Consider the following 14077-nt stretch of genomic DNA (forward strand, 5'->3'; position numbering starts at 1 on the left):
AACCAGTCACATAATAGAAAATCATAATGCCTTTTCAAAAGGCAATTCAAGTCAGTAACACAGCCTCAGTTACAACTGCATTAAAAGACTCAAGACAAAAAAATATATTTTTAAGAGGATATAAACTCATCAAGAAGAACACAGTTATTGACATATATGAGATACTCTGAGAGATCTATGTAGTCTTTATGGAGAAAGCTATCATTACCTAGATTTGTAAAATGCAAGTAGGAAAAGGGCTGATAAAATGGATGCAAAGTAGAAGAATTATCAATACTGAGGTCCTGAGGTCGTAGGAAAGGAGCGCACTTGGAAAACCATGAACAGCAGCAAAAATCGTGAACACAGAGAAGCTAGAATGGGAGAAAGTACCTGGAGACACTGGCAGTGGCAAGTCCCCAATAACCTTAATATTCTTAGCTGAGAACTGCGTCCTGAGAATAACAAGGAACCAATGAAATATTTACCATGGCAATGTAGAGGGTGTGTGATGTGAACAAATTTGCCTGTTAATATATCTGTCTAACTGCTAGGCAAAAATATAGATTTCTGAAAGGCAGCATTGTTTGCTAAAACATCCACTGAAGTCTTCATTTTTAAATGTATTCTTTAATAATATCATACAGACACACGATAACATACAATCATGTCAGGCTCCCTTTCTCCCATCTGACTCACCTTAGATTTCACCCAGGATGATCTCTACCAACCTCATGATTGTTTACTTAAATCTGTACACTTAAAGACACTGATTCTCAGCACTTCAAGTTTTACAAAAGCTTACAGAGTCAAAGAAATCAATGAACTTAAACTGCAGGGTTCAAATCCTAAGGTGATAAAATAATGATGTGGTCATTATTGTATTAACAAAGAACTCTAGCATTGACTCCTGAGCTTTATACTATGAGATGACATTTAATGGATATGGTGAATGTTATAATGAATCTTAGCTTCAAACTCTCATTTTAATACTCTTTCAGTTGCAGTAGGATCTCTGCTTTATTTAAGATTTTTATCTAAAAATTAGTGCTATTAGGCTCCTGGAATGCAGTGAAAATATACTTGTCAATTTCAAACGAAGGATCATAAGTCAACCATATCATCATATGGACACAGAAAGAGAATATAAAGCTGATGAGCAAGAGTGGCCTGGAGCTTGCAGCATTATCCTAAGTATTTCCAACATTTCTAGCACAGTTGCCACCTATACATCATTATAGGAAGCGTTGTGAGAGTTTCTTTCAACATTGCATTTTGATTAGTTTTCTCTTAATATCCCCCTTTCTTAACTATCTTCAGAGGACTTTTCTCAAAATAAGTAGAGAGAACATGAGTTGCACAGTAACTCTCAAGGCCATAAATTCACATGAATGACAGGCAGTTCCAATCACTTCCACACAGTCACCGTGTCCTGGAGATAACAAATGCATTTGTTTCACCAAATAGAAAGACACAGAACAATGATGGAGCTATTTTTTTCAGGGTTGAGCCTGAGTTGCAGTTTCAATCTGAGTTAACAATGATAAGAAGAAATGAAAATGAAAGCGGTAGATAGTAGAGGGCAGTTAGAGCTGACAGAAGAACCTGGTTATGCAGCCTTGCCTTTCAAAGCTCTCTCCCATCCCAGCTCTTAACTCTGTGTCTTCCAGAGAAATGAGCTGCAGTAAGTGGTTGAAATGGAGCGGACACTTGCCGCTGACATTGTATTTGGCTGCGAACTTCTCCATGAGCAAAACAGGAAATCTTTATTTATCTTTATGAGAACATTCAGTGTTTGGCTACTATGTAGGGTTGTGTTATGTTCTAAATTTTGACATAGACATTGAATATCCATTGTAATCCTGAAGCCTACAAAATATTACATGGGCCAATAGTACTCCAATTTCAATGAGAAAACTCCAGATCAACATAGCTTAACAAAAAAAGAAAAAGAAAAAAAGAAAAGAAAAAGACAAGTAGGGGTATAGCTATCGAATAATAGAAAATTACAATACAAGGAAGAACCATCTAATATATAGTACTCAAACACTTGCATTTACATTTGTTTATTAAGTCATTCATTCATTCATTAATGCATGCATAACCCTTCATGTGATGTGGCTGATTGTCATTTGTACAATGAAAAAACACCAATTAATTCATAAACCTCTTGCTAGATTTGGGTTCGAAGTCTATTTCTTAACCCCATCACTAACTGGGGAGAAGTTTTCTATTCAGCCAGTTCTACTTCTGATAATCAACTTTTATTATTGGTTAGAGAAAAATGTTCTGGAGCAATAATAAAGAAGAATGGTGACTAATATTTATATTTATTATATTATAGATTTTAAAAATAATTTTACATTAAAAATTAAGCTTAGAGGAGTTTGATTATTAGTCAGACTTCTTACATTAGATGTTATCTAAATATGAATCTGAATTGTATTTCCCAATACTTATTAGACAATAAATATCCTCAAAAGTTTATCATGAAGTGTGTATACTTGTGAGTATGTATGTACATGTGCATACATGTGCATACATGTGCATGTGTATATGCATATATATGCACATGTGTACATGTGTATGTGTGTATCTGCATCTATGTGTGTAAATGTGAGTATGTATGTGCATGTTTATGTATTTGTGCAAGTTTTCAATGTATTTAATCTTATTTCTATGGGTACAGAGAATATAAAGCACATTACAACACAGATACTTTGAAGAAAGAAACTGAAATATAGCCAAAAAAAATGTTCCAAATTGTCTCAGCACAAAAAGGAGAAATAATATTACAATATTATTTTACAATAATATGTTTAAATAAAGTGACTAAGTTTAGTTATTTTGACATTTGGTATAAAGTAAATAGCTTAAAGAAAAGCATATTCAACTTATACAAATGGAGAAATGGGAAAATTGAGGACTTTGATAGAGGAAGGAACAAGTAGGTCCATACAAAGGGAAAGAAATCTAGGATGGAAAATTAAAGCTGAAAAGAAAAGTCAAAACAAATCATTTTTTCATTTCCCTAAAATCACTATTCGTGTGTGTGTGTGTGTGTGTGTGTGTGTGTGTATGTGTGTGTGTGTGTTTGTGTGTAGTATTAATTAAAGTAATACCACTTAGGGTAACAATGCTTCAATGCTTCTCTCAAGAGTCACAGACTATTTTATAAAATCCACCTATAGGCATAAAAAGCATCCTTTTAAGTGGATCCCTTGTGGGTCAGGGGAGTCAAAAAATATTTTATTGCTTTTTCCTTCACTTGCCTCCCAGAAGTTATTGGTCAGTTCCCATTGTTGAAGAAACCATGCCCTTGATTCCCAGGAGTGGAGCCAAGCCTGAACTGAAAAGTCTCCTTTACTGAGAACTACCTTTCATAGTACAAGATGGTACTGGGCAAGAGGCCAATGAAATCAGCCAACCAATAGTTCTTTCCAAGTGTTGTGTCTGTTGTTATTTACCAAACTAGCACAATTCCTAACTGCATTATAAAGACTTAGCTTTATACTCACAGATAAGTGCAGTTCTTGCACATTGTCAAAGTGTTTTTATTCTTTGCAGCAAGAGAACATCGCAGAAAAATCAAAGGTTGGCAAAATGTGTAAAGCATTGGATGTTGTGTCGCTGTTCTAATGAAAACATTTACAATTAAACTTCTGTATCTAATGCTCAATTAAAATTATGGAAGATCAGGCATAATGAATTGAAAGTCAAAGTACCAGTAAGTGTGCTGGAAGAGTGTGTTTTCTAGAAATGGAAAGGAAGCTACATCCATGATCCCTTAATAATATGGCTGCCAAAAGAAGATCTGAACAAGGTCAATACCAATAGACATCTTAAGGTGTAAGGGGGAAATCTCAAGTGGCCCCCACTCCTAGATAAAGAACTTCAGAGAAATAAGGACTGTGAGAGAAGGATAATAGTCTTCCCCAAATATAACACCCTAGCTGATTTTGAAATAGCCATAATAAGTGATCTGAAATCAGATATTTGCAGGCAACACTAAATAAACTCAGTAGGATGTAGTTATATACATACCAACAACAATTAAAAGAGACAGACCAGGATTTGAGAGAGGGGAAAGGGTGATAGGGAGGTGTTGGAGATAGGAGAGAAAAGAGAAACACAATGCAATTATATTTTAACTAATAATAATAACATATAATAAAAATAGGCAATGATACTCAAAGCCCAGCCTCAATATACTATTTATAACCTGTGGGTATTTTTATACCATTTGAACATCCTACCTTACTTATTTTATGGAATATTTCCAGATTGATATCACTGAACAACAATAAAATGTTTATGGGAAGCTAAAATTCCAAGCCCATTATAATATGTGCTAAGTCCTTACTATTTGTAAAACATATAGCTGTGGTCTTATGATGACTTGCAAAAAGTTTATGAAGAAAATAATGATAATGAGGAGCTCGAGAGATAACTCAGGGATTTAGAGCACATGATGTGCAAGCCTGAATTCCGGGGTTTACATTCACGCATCCAAGTTAAAGACAGGCGTGTTCCTACACACATCTCCAACCTCAAAGTATGACAGAGGTGAAGACAGGAGTATCACTGGGCTAGCTTGATACCAGCATGGCGGAAAACATGAGTTCCAGGTTCAGTTGGACAACCTGTCGAAATTATCAAGGTGGCGAGTCATTGAGGAGGACACCAGCATACCCTGAAGGAATTCATAAACATGTGTGCACACTTTCACGCACACATAGTCATACAGGACAAATTTACACATGCATACATACACATCTTCACACAGAAAGATGAAATAAACAACCATGTTAGCATAGGTATCACTTTTAGAAGTCAACGTACTTCTAAACTCCAGCTTACAGCCCGTTCCTATTTTATCACTGTTTAAGATTTCTCCCTTTCATTTCTTCTTGCACTTCTTTGTTTGTCTCGTATTAAAATGTGGTGATGTTATATCGCTTATTATACCTTCTCTGTAGAAGCCATAAGTGAAGAAATTGGAGCCTCAATGAAAGATTTTATTTATAAGTCAAGTTAAAAGTATTTCCATCCTAAGAAGATCATTTCTGTTGATGAGTGTATACCGGCAGCTTGCTCCCTGTTCGTTATTAATGTATATTCTTTTGTTATCTTTTGTCTTTAGATGTTTCTGTCTGACTAAATCGAGCCATCCCCATCCTCCATATGAAATATCTTCGCCGTCCAAACATCTGCAATCAGCCACAGGCAGATTCTAGATGAAATTTGGGCATTGATTTATAGTAAGCCTTCAACCATTGCCCTAAGGAGAAAAGGAAATAATGCTGCATTTTTGAATAATTGGTTTAGAAAGCCAGCCCCTATGCTGCAGTATAAAACAATGGAATTTATGTTGCACCTCATTCATTTTGACAGTTGTAACATTCCAGCTTTGATTATACAAGATGAAGCTGCTGAAATGCAGGCAGAGGTTAGGGAAGAAGTGCAAGTCATGTCGCAGCATCCCAGACACCATTTAAGTTTGCCTGAGCTCTTTGTTTGTGTGGAAAAACCTGGGTATGACTTTGCATCTCACTCCACAATGGAGGGACTGAATGACTGACAGACAGATTCTGTGTTTTTGATAGCTTCAGTCTTTGGGACTATTTCTTGGTATGTGATTTTAGAGCAATATTGTATTTCCATGGGAATTAAACCAGAGGTAATAAAGGCACTGAAATATGGGCACAAGGCTTCCTTTTTTCACCTCATTAATATTCTGCCTTTGGGTTCAATGTCAAAATAAACAAAAAACTAATAAAATTGAAGAAAATAAAGAGACCTCATGAATAGATAAATAATAAGATATTGACAGGAAAATGCAAAACTTTTGAGTCAATCATGAAAATACTGCATAAATGATTACCTAGTAGCTCTATCTAGGAGAGAGGTAACAAATTATTACTTTACACATGAGAGAAATCATATCTTTCTCAGCTTGACTTACTTTGTTTGACATTGTGATCTATGTTTTCCTAAAAAGAAAATTTCCAGAAAATAAAGAAACAACCTTCCTCACGACATGTCAATACCACTTTTGGGTATATACCCAAAGGATGTTCAATCATACAACAAGGACATGTGCTCAACTATGTGCATAACAGCATTGTTTGTCATAGCCAGAACCTGGAAAGAACCTAAAAGCCCCTCCACTGAAGAATGGATAAGGAAAATGTGGTACATTTACATAATGGAGTACTAAACAACAGAAAAAAATAATGACATCTTGAAATTTGCAGGCAAATGGATGAAGCTAGAAAACATCATACTGAGTGAAGTAACCCAGACCCGGAAAGACAATTATCATATGTACTCACTCATAAGTGGTTTTTAAACATAATTCAAAGAAAACCAACTTACAAATCAAAATCCCAAAGAACATAGACAACAATGAGGACCCCAAGAGAGACATACATGGACCTAATCTACTTGAGACGTAGAAAAAGATAAGATGTTCTGAGTAAATTGGGAGCATGGGGACCATAGGAGAGGGTTGAGGGGGGAGGGAAAAAGAAGGAAGGGGAGCAGAGAAAAATGTATAGCTCAATAAAATCAATAGAAATGGCATAATGGTATGATGTCAAAATTCTTTGTGGATGATTAATATTATATCATATTCATGCATGTGTATATTTGTATGAGTGTGTGAGAAAGATATTATTCTTTATCCATTTATATTTGGTTGAAAGCCTAAATGGATGTTGTAGCCTGCTTTTGTGAATTGTACTGACACAAATATAAATATGCGGTGAGCTCAAGGATACAGTGATGTGATCCTTCTGGAAAATCCTGACAAGTGGTACAGATGAAGCAGATGCAAGTCCTCTCTTCACTATGTGCTTTCATTTTTGAGCTTATATTATGATTGTATCATTTCACTCTTCCCTTTCTCCCCTGCAAGCCCTCCTTATACCTTTCCTTGACTTATTTTCACTCTATTGCCTGTTTTTATTAGCTGTTGTTACATACCTCTATGTGCATGCATATACATATATATCCCTAGTTATATGTAGCTAATGTTTCAGTGAATTTAAAAATAAGCTGGTATAAAAAGAAAATCATTTGAATTTTACCACAAAAGTGGTAATTGTGCTCAGTAGTGATTTGTTAGCATTTTTACTGGTCTCATGTGTGAGTGCATATGTTCATATATATACCTAGTTGGGCCTACAGCACCGAATACACTACCGAATAACCTCATACCTCCAAAGCCCTGTTTGTCCAGTGCTGTAGGAATTCCTGTAGCCAGTAACCTTTACCCACCCACTTTGGTGTGGCCTCATAACTATAAATGCCAGCGTAAAGCGCAAGTGTGGCCTCTTCCAACTGTGGGATTCAGTGGCTCTTCCCCCATTTAGCAAGAGGACTATGATCTGTGAGTCTACCCCTAAATAAATAACCCTTTATTATACTCAATTCTGAGCTAGTGTGGGATATCTTTTTAGTGTCCATCTTCATCTGGTGCTCATGTGGACCCAGACTCCTTACCTACAAGGTGGACTGGTCTAAAAAGTCCCAAATGGTCCACGGCTCAGACTGTCTCCCACCCCTGCCCGCTTGGCTTGCTTTTAACTACTAAGCCGTTTTTTCTTTCTTTCTTTCTTTCTTTTTTTTTTTTTTTTTTTTTTTTTTTTTTTTTTTTGTAAAACCCCCACAACAGCAGAGCTAATTGTGTGCAGGGACTTGGAACTTACCCAAGCTTGTGCACATCCCCCACCCACTACCACGTTCCCTGCCAAGCATCTATTTGCACAGCTTCTGGTATGTGCTCCTTGCTTTTGAGTTCTGGGCATCTTGCTCCATGTATGGAATTGATATGATTGTTCTTAATTTGTCAAGCAAAGCATATGTCTCAGAATTTAAACAGCACCAAGGTGAAAACCAAAGTGGCTAAGTACTGTTCCTGGCACCACCAGCTGAGCTGTCACTGATTGTGACTTTACAACCATGACACGTGCTGGACAATAAAGATTATTACACTTAAAACAACTTACTGGACCTCCTAAAACAAGTAAGTAAATCTATAAATTTTAAACTTATATAATGGCAGAAAACATTACCATTGAGAATATTAGTGACATTTTTGCTAATACAATGTATTATGTTTGCAAGGCTTATATGGTTATTGTGATACATCCATTTATTGGATAGTGGGACTCAGGTTTTTTTCTTCACATTATATCCTTAAGAAAATGTTTTAATAACAAGCCAAGAATAAGGCACTTTTAGAAATGATACAGTCTTTATAGAATAATAATGAACAGCTAGCTGACAGGATTGATACTATTGAAAATCAAAAGTTACCTGAAAAAATTAATAGTATTGAAATGGGTAACATTAATTTGACAGACAAAATTGAATCCTTGTCAAAGGATACTGAAAAATTATTTGAAACAATTCATACTGTTGAATTTGACAATCAAAATTTGTTAAAAAGTTATGATATATTAGCAGATAGAGTAACTCTCCAGGATGGCAATCTGCATGCTATCCAATAATGTTCAAGGAGGAGGTGTTATCTTTAAAGAAAAAACTTCAGACCTTGGAATCACATGTGCAGAATGAGGACCAGAGGCTAGGTTCCTTGATAAAATCACTAGAAATATATACAGGCCAGGATATTCAGGCTTTACAAAAGACAGCAGTAAAAAGATTTGAAATGACTGAGGAAATTATTGGAGCTGATGAGCAAAGAAAGAAGGTACAAGGGTGTTGCGGGAGGTCCTTCCGCTCCTCCAGCCTATAGCCGCTGAGATACCCGCCCATTGGGGCGTGGTCTCTCTCCCTTTAAAAGCGGCCACTTCCTTCTCTCGCTCTCTTCACTTCCTGCTCGGCTGGCGGCTAGACTCCCTTCCTGGTCGTACAGAGGGCTGACGGTGATCTGTAAGTTTTTTCCCCTTTTAATAAATAGTACCCTATTAATCATAATTCCAAACTGCTGTGGCATCGTTTGTGATTTACGTCTACACTTGGCGCCCAAACGTGTGGACAACTGAATCCACTGAAAGCCTGAGAAAGGTTGGGAAAGAGTAAAGCATGTTTTCTTGGTAGCTGCCATTTCTCGGTTCTACTCTGCTTGCTAGAGGCAAGCAAGCGCTCTCATCTAAGAGAGGCTTCCTGACTCAGCTTTAGCTGCAAAACCCTGCAGCTCTTAAGAAGTCCTGCCACAAAACACTTAAACAGTGTTGATTAAAAGCTGAACGCATGCTTTTCGTTTTTCAACCGTAGCAGGAAAAAAGCTGCACTGTTTAAAAATGCCGGCTTTCTGGGCTGTACTGCCAGGGAAAACTCTGACTCTTTTACGCAGGCGATTTGTGCGGTTTAGAAGCACAGGCTGCTGAAGCTCCCTTGCTGGCAGGGACCTTGAAATGCCATAGAGTTGAGGCAGTAAACATGGCTACAGCCAGTACCTCAGCCATGAGGCTGGAAAGCTAAGGAATGGGCTGGATCCAGCCGTCAAAGCCACGGCTTTAGTCCTACTGAGATTGCTTGGTAAATTAAAGACTCATGTGGTCAGAAAAAGAGAGATATACAGTAAAGAGAGATTCAAAGACAAAAAATTTCTAAATGGTTTGAAGTGTGTTAAAAATATATGCAGACTAAAAGTTGAAGTTCTTGAAGTAAAAAACAAAAAAAAAAGGAAGAGAGTTGTTGTGTGTGGTACACACCTTTAATCCCAACACTTGGTAGGCAGAGGGAGATTGACCTTTGTGACTTCAAGGTGTGGTAGCACACACCTTTAATCCCAGTGCCTAGAAGGCAGAGGCAAACAGATCTCTGTGAGTTCAAGGTGTGGTAGCACACACCTTTAATCCCGAAGGCCTGGGAGGCAGAGACAGGCAGATCTCTGAGAGTTCAAAGACAGCCTTCTTTCCCTGTAATCTACTCTGACAAAACATCAAGTTCTAAAGGCCCAAAAGGATCCAAAGAAGATAGATGAACACCTATAGGAATGAATGATCTAAAAAAAATTTAAGAAATTTATGACTTGCATTCTACTTTTGTTAGGGAGATGATAAAAACATGGGCTTCTAGAATTAAAGCCACATCACACGACTGGCTTCAATTAGTTTCACCAGTCCAGGATAATGGGCCTCAACTACTGTTTAAATATTATTTCAGAGATGAGGCTAAAATTGTAAAACAACAAGATAAAACAAAAGGACTTGAGACTTCCCAAGATCAAATTCTTGGTGAGGACACTTATGCTGACACACAGGCTCAAGCTGTTTACAAAGAGCAAATCTTGTCCCTATGCCACAATTCAGCCTTAAATGCTTGGGGAAGGATGTAGAACTAAGAAAACAAATTGAATCATATACCAGGGAAAAAGGGGGACAGAGAGAAACCTTTAGTGACCTTTTACAACGATTAACTGAGGTTGTACAAATAGGAGTAACAGAGCCAGATGCTAGATGAATACTTATTGAATCTCTGCCTTTTGAAAATGCCAACTTAGAATGCAAAAATACTTGGGCTTTTAAAAGATAGATCAGCATGGATGAATGGATCCTGCATACAATGAGCATTGAGACAGTTAACTAAAATACTGAATCTTGGGTAGGGGAAGCAATTTCCAACGGTATAAGGACATCAAAATGCCAAATGTTTAAATTGTGGTAGAATAAGACATCTGAGAAGGAATTGTGGACAAGGAATTCTAAGAAATAATGTCTCCACTGGGAATGGCAAAAATAAAAGTTATCCACCTTCTGGACTATGTATATGGTGTGCCAAAGGCTGACATTTGAGCAATGAATGCACAAAAACAAAAGACAGACTAGGCAACCTGATACAATCAAGAAACTCTTTGGAGGGCCTCTTGGAGGCAACACCCAGGCAAAAGTGGTCCAGTCATTTCTAATCACTGTGAAGGACATGTCTTCATGTCCAGGAAAATTAAAAAATCCAGAGCCTTATGTAAAAGACCATACTGTTGTATATGATGGAACAAACATGGAGGATATATAAAAAATTCTGATAGGAAATAGGAAACATAAATTCTGGCAGATTTCTATAAAATATAAAAGACTAAAGCTAAGGGTGCGTATAAATGGCATTGTAATTATGGGTTTGATAGACATGGGTGTGAATATGAGTATCATTACTCCAGAATCTTGGCATCCAAATTGGCCTCTTCAAGAGGCAGATATTCAAATACTAGGAATTGCAACCCTATCTCAAGTGAAAAAAAAAAGCATGAGATGAATTTAATGCATAGTGCCAAAAGGACAGAGAAAAAGGCTGAGGCCATATGTGGCTAATACTGCAGTGAATTTATGTGGTCATGATCTGCTGCGGCAATGAAATACCCAGATTAGCATTCCTGCAGTCCCAGAACTCAGTATTCTGGGAAGGATATTATAAGGTACCAAAGGTTACCAGCCATTCAAGCTGTACAAGAACACAAAGCATCTATCAAACTTTTAGAGGTACCAACAGCCCTACATTTTAAATGGTTAACGGAGAAATTAATATGTGTTAAACAGTGGACATTAACAGAAGACAAGATGCATACTTTAGAGCAGCTGGTACAGGAACAACTAGATGCTCACCATATTGAAGAATCAACCAGCCCTTGGAATTCTCCTGTGTTTGTTGTAAAAAAGAAATCTGGTAAATGGAGAATGGTGACAGATCTAAGAGCTGTCAACAAAGAAATTTAACCTCTGGGCCCTCTACATTCTGGAAATCCTCCGCTTTCTCTATTACAAAAAGGATGGCCTCCTATAGTTATTGATTTAAAAGATGGTTTCTTCACTATACCTTTACAAGAAAAAGACAGAGAAAAATTTGCCTTCACAGTACCTACTTATAATAATTCTCAACCTACTCAGAGATACCAGTGGACCATCCTTCCACAAAGAATAGCCTCACTCTACGTCAATTCTTTGTAAGTCAGTCCTTGGAAATAATATGTAAAAAATTTCCTAAATCTATAATTTTCTATTACATAGATGATATTTTGTCATCTGATTCAAATATAAATACTTTATTTAGAAAAATATATTTGAAGAAGTAAAGAAAGTTTTGCCAAATGGGGATTACACATTGCTCCTAAAAAAAAAAAAAAAAAAAAAAAACCAGAGAGAAGATTCTGTCAATTACCTAAGTTATAAAATAGGTTTACAGAAAATTAGAACACAAAAGACACAAATTTGGAGAGACTGATTGCAGACTCTTAATGACTTTCAAGGATTGTTAAGAGATATGTTCCATTCTATGATCACCTGTTGGGATAACACCTGTTCTAATCATTCATTTAAACAAAACCTTAGATGGCGACAAAAACTTAAATAGTCCCAGATAATTAGCAGCTGAAGCAGAAAAGGAATTGATTGTTGTTGAAGAAAAATTGCAGGAGGCACATGAGGATAGGGTGAATCCAAATCTTAATTGCATTCTAGTCATATTGCTTTCCAGAATTTCCTTTACAGGCATTTTTTTTTTAATCACTGCTTGGCCATTTCTTTTTTTTTTTTTTTTAGCAAAGGTAAGATATTATCTTAGAATGAATATTTTTACCACATAAACTAAGTAAAATATTAAAAACTATTGTGGAAAAAGTCTCTGAATTAATTATACAAAAATTGAGACTTCATCAACTATTAGATACAGATCCAGCAGAGATTATAGTGCCTTTTACTACTGGTGAAATTTGAAAAAGTTATTGGAAGAAACTGAACCTTGGCAAAGAGCTTGTGATAATTTTTTAGGGGAGATTAATAACAATAATCCCACAAAGTAATAAAATTAACTTTATAAAGAGAACTACTTGGATCCTGCCTCACATTTTACTGGACACAACAATAATTGGAGCCCATACATTCTATACTGATGCAAAGAAATCATGAATGGCAGGTTACATATCAGAAAATTTATGTAAAGTAGAACAAAGCTCTTATAATTCTGTCTAAAAGGCAAAATTTTTATGGTACTAAGGAATTTTAAAGAACCTGTTAATATAGTTACTGATTCACAATATGGAGAAAGAGTTGTCTTGCATATTGAAATCACTGAATTTATACTAGAGGATACCAAACTGACTGAAATCATTTTTCATACAGCTTCAAGATATAATCAGTAATAGACTTTGTTCCAAATACATAACACACATCTGATGTTATGGGTCTGCCAGGCCCTCTAGCACAATGTAATGTAGAAATTTATCAATTATTGATTGGAACTATGTTGAAGGCCTCAAATTTTCATAAGAAACATCATGTCAATAGCAAAGGTTTAAAGAAAGACTTTTCTATTACATGACAACAAGCTAAGGAAATTATAAAGAGATGTCCTACTGTTTTCTGAGGTTTCTGTCTTGTCTGGTTCCCACAGTCATCAAGTCCTCCCCCAAAAAATAATCACACAGAGATCTACATTAGTTATAAACTGATTGATCAGCTCAGGCTTCTTATTTTCTTGTATAACTCATGTTATCACATTATTCTCATCTATGTTAGCCACTTGGCTTGGTACGTTACTGGTGAGGCAGTCACATATTGCTTGTTCTGTGTTGATGGAATTATTTGTTGTATGTGACCCTCCTACATCAATTCTTTAAAAAGTAAAGGTCTATAATAATGTAGCACTGGTCACGGTAAAATCCTTGATTGAGGAAGAGAAAGACATCTGACGAGTGCCTATCTTAGTCACCATTCTATTATAAAAAAATTCTTATAAAAGACAACTTTTAGTTAGGTCTGCTTATAGTTTCAGAAGTTTAGTCTATTATCACCACAGTAGGTAACATGAGATCTGCAGACAAGTACTGGAGAGGTAGCTGAAAGCAGTATGTCACAATTAACAGCAGACAGAGGGGCATAGACACTGATGCCTCATGGGTGACTCCCAGTGAGACAATTCCTCCAGAAGCCCAAAGCTCCTAAATATCTAACCTTTCTCATATAGTTCCAACCCCCAATGTGTTCAAATATATAAGCCTATGAGTAACATTCTTATTCAAATCACCATAGTGCAAAACACATATAAAAATGAGAACTGTTTATAAGGTACCTTATTCTTTTATTTTTTGGTTTTTTTTTTTTGTTTTTTTTTTTTTTTTTTTTTTTTTTTTTTT

This window comes from Microtus ochrogaster, chromosome 8 (assembly GCF_000317375.1).
Source record: "Microtus ochrogaster isolate Prairie Vole_2 chromosome 8, MicOch1.0, whole genome shotgun sequence".
Classification (NCBI taxonomy): domain Eukaryota; kingdom Metazoa; phylum Chordata; class Mammalia; order Rodentia; family Cricetidae; genus Microtus; species Microtus ochrogaster.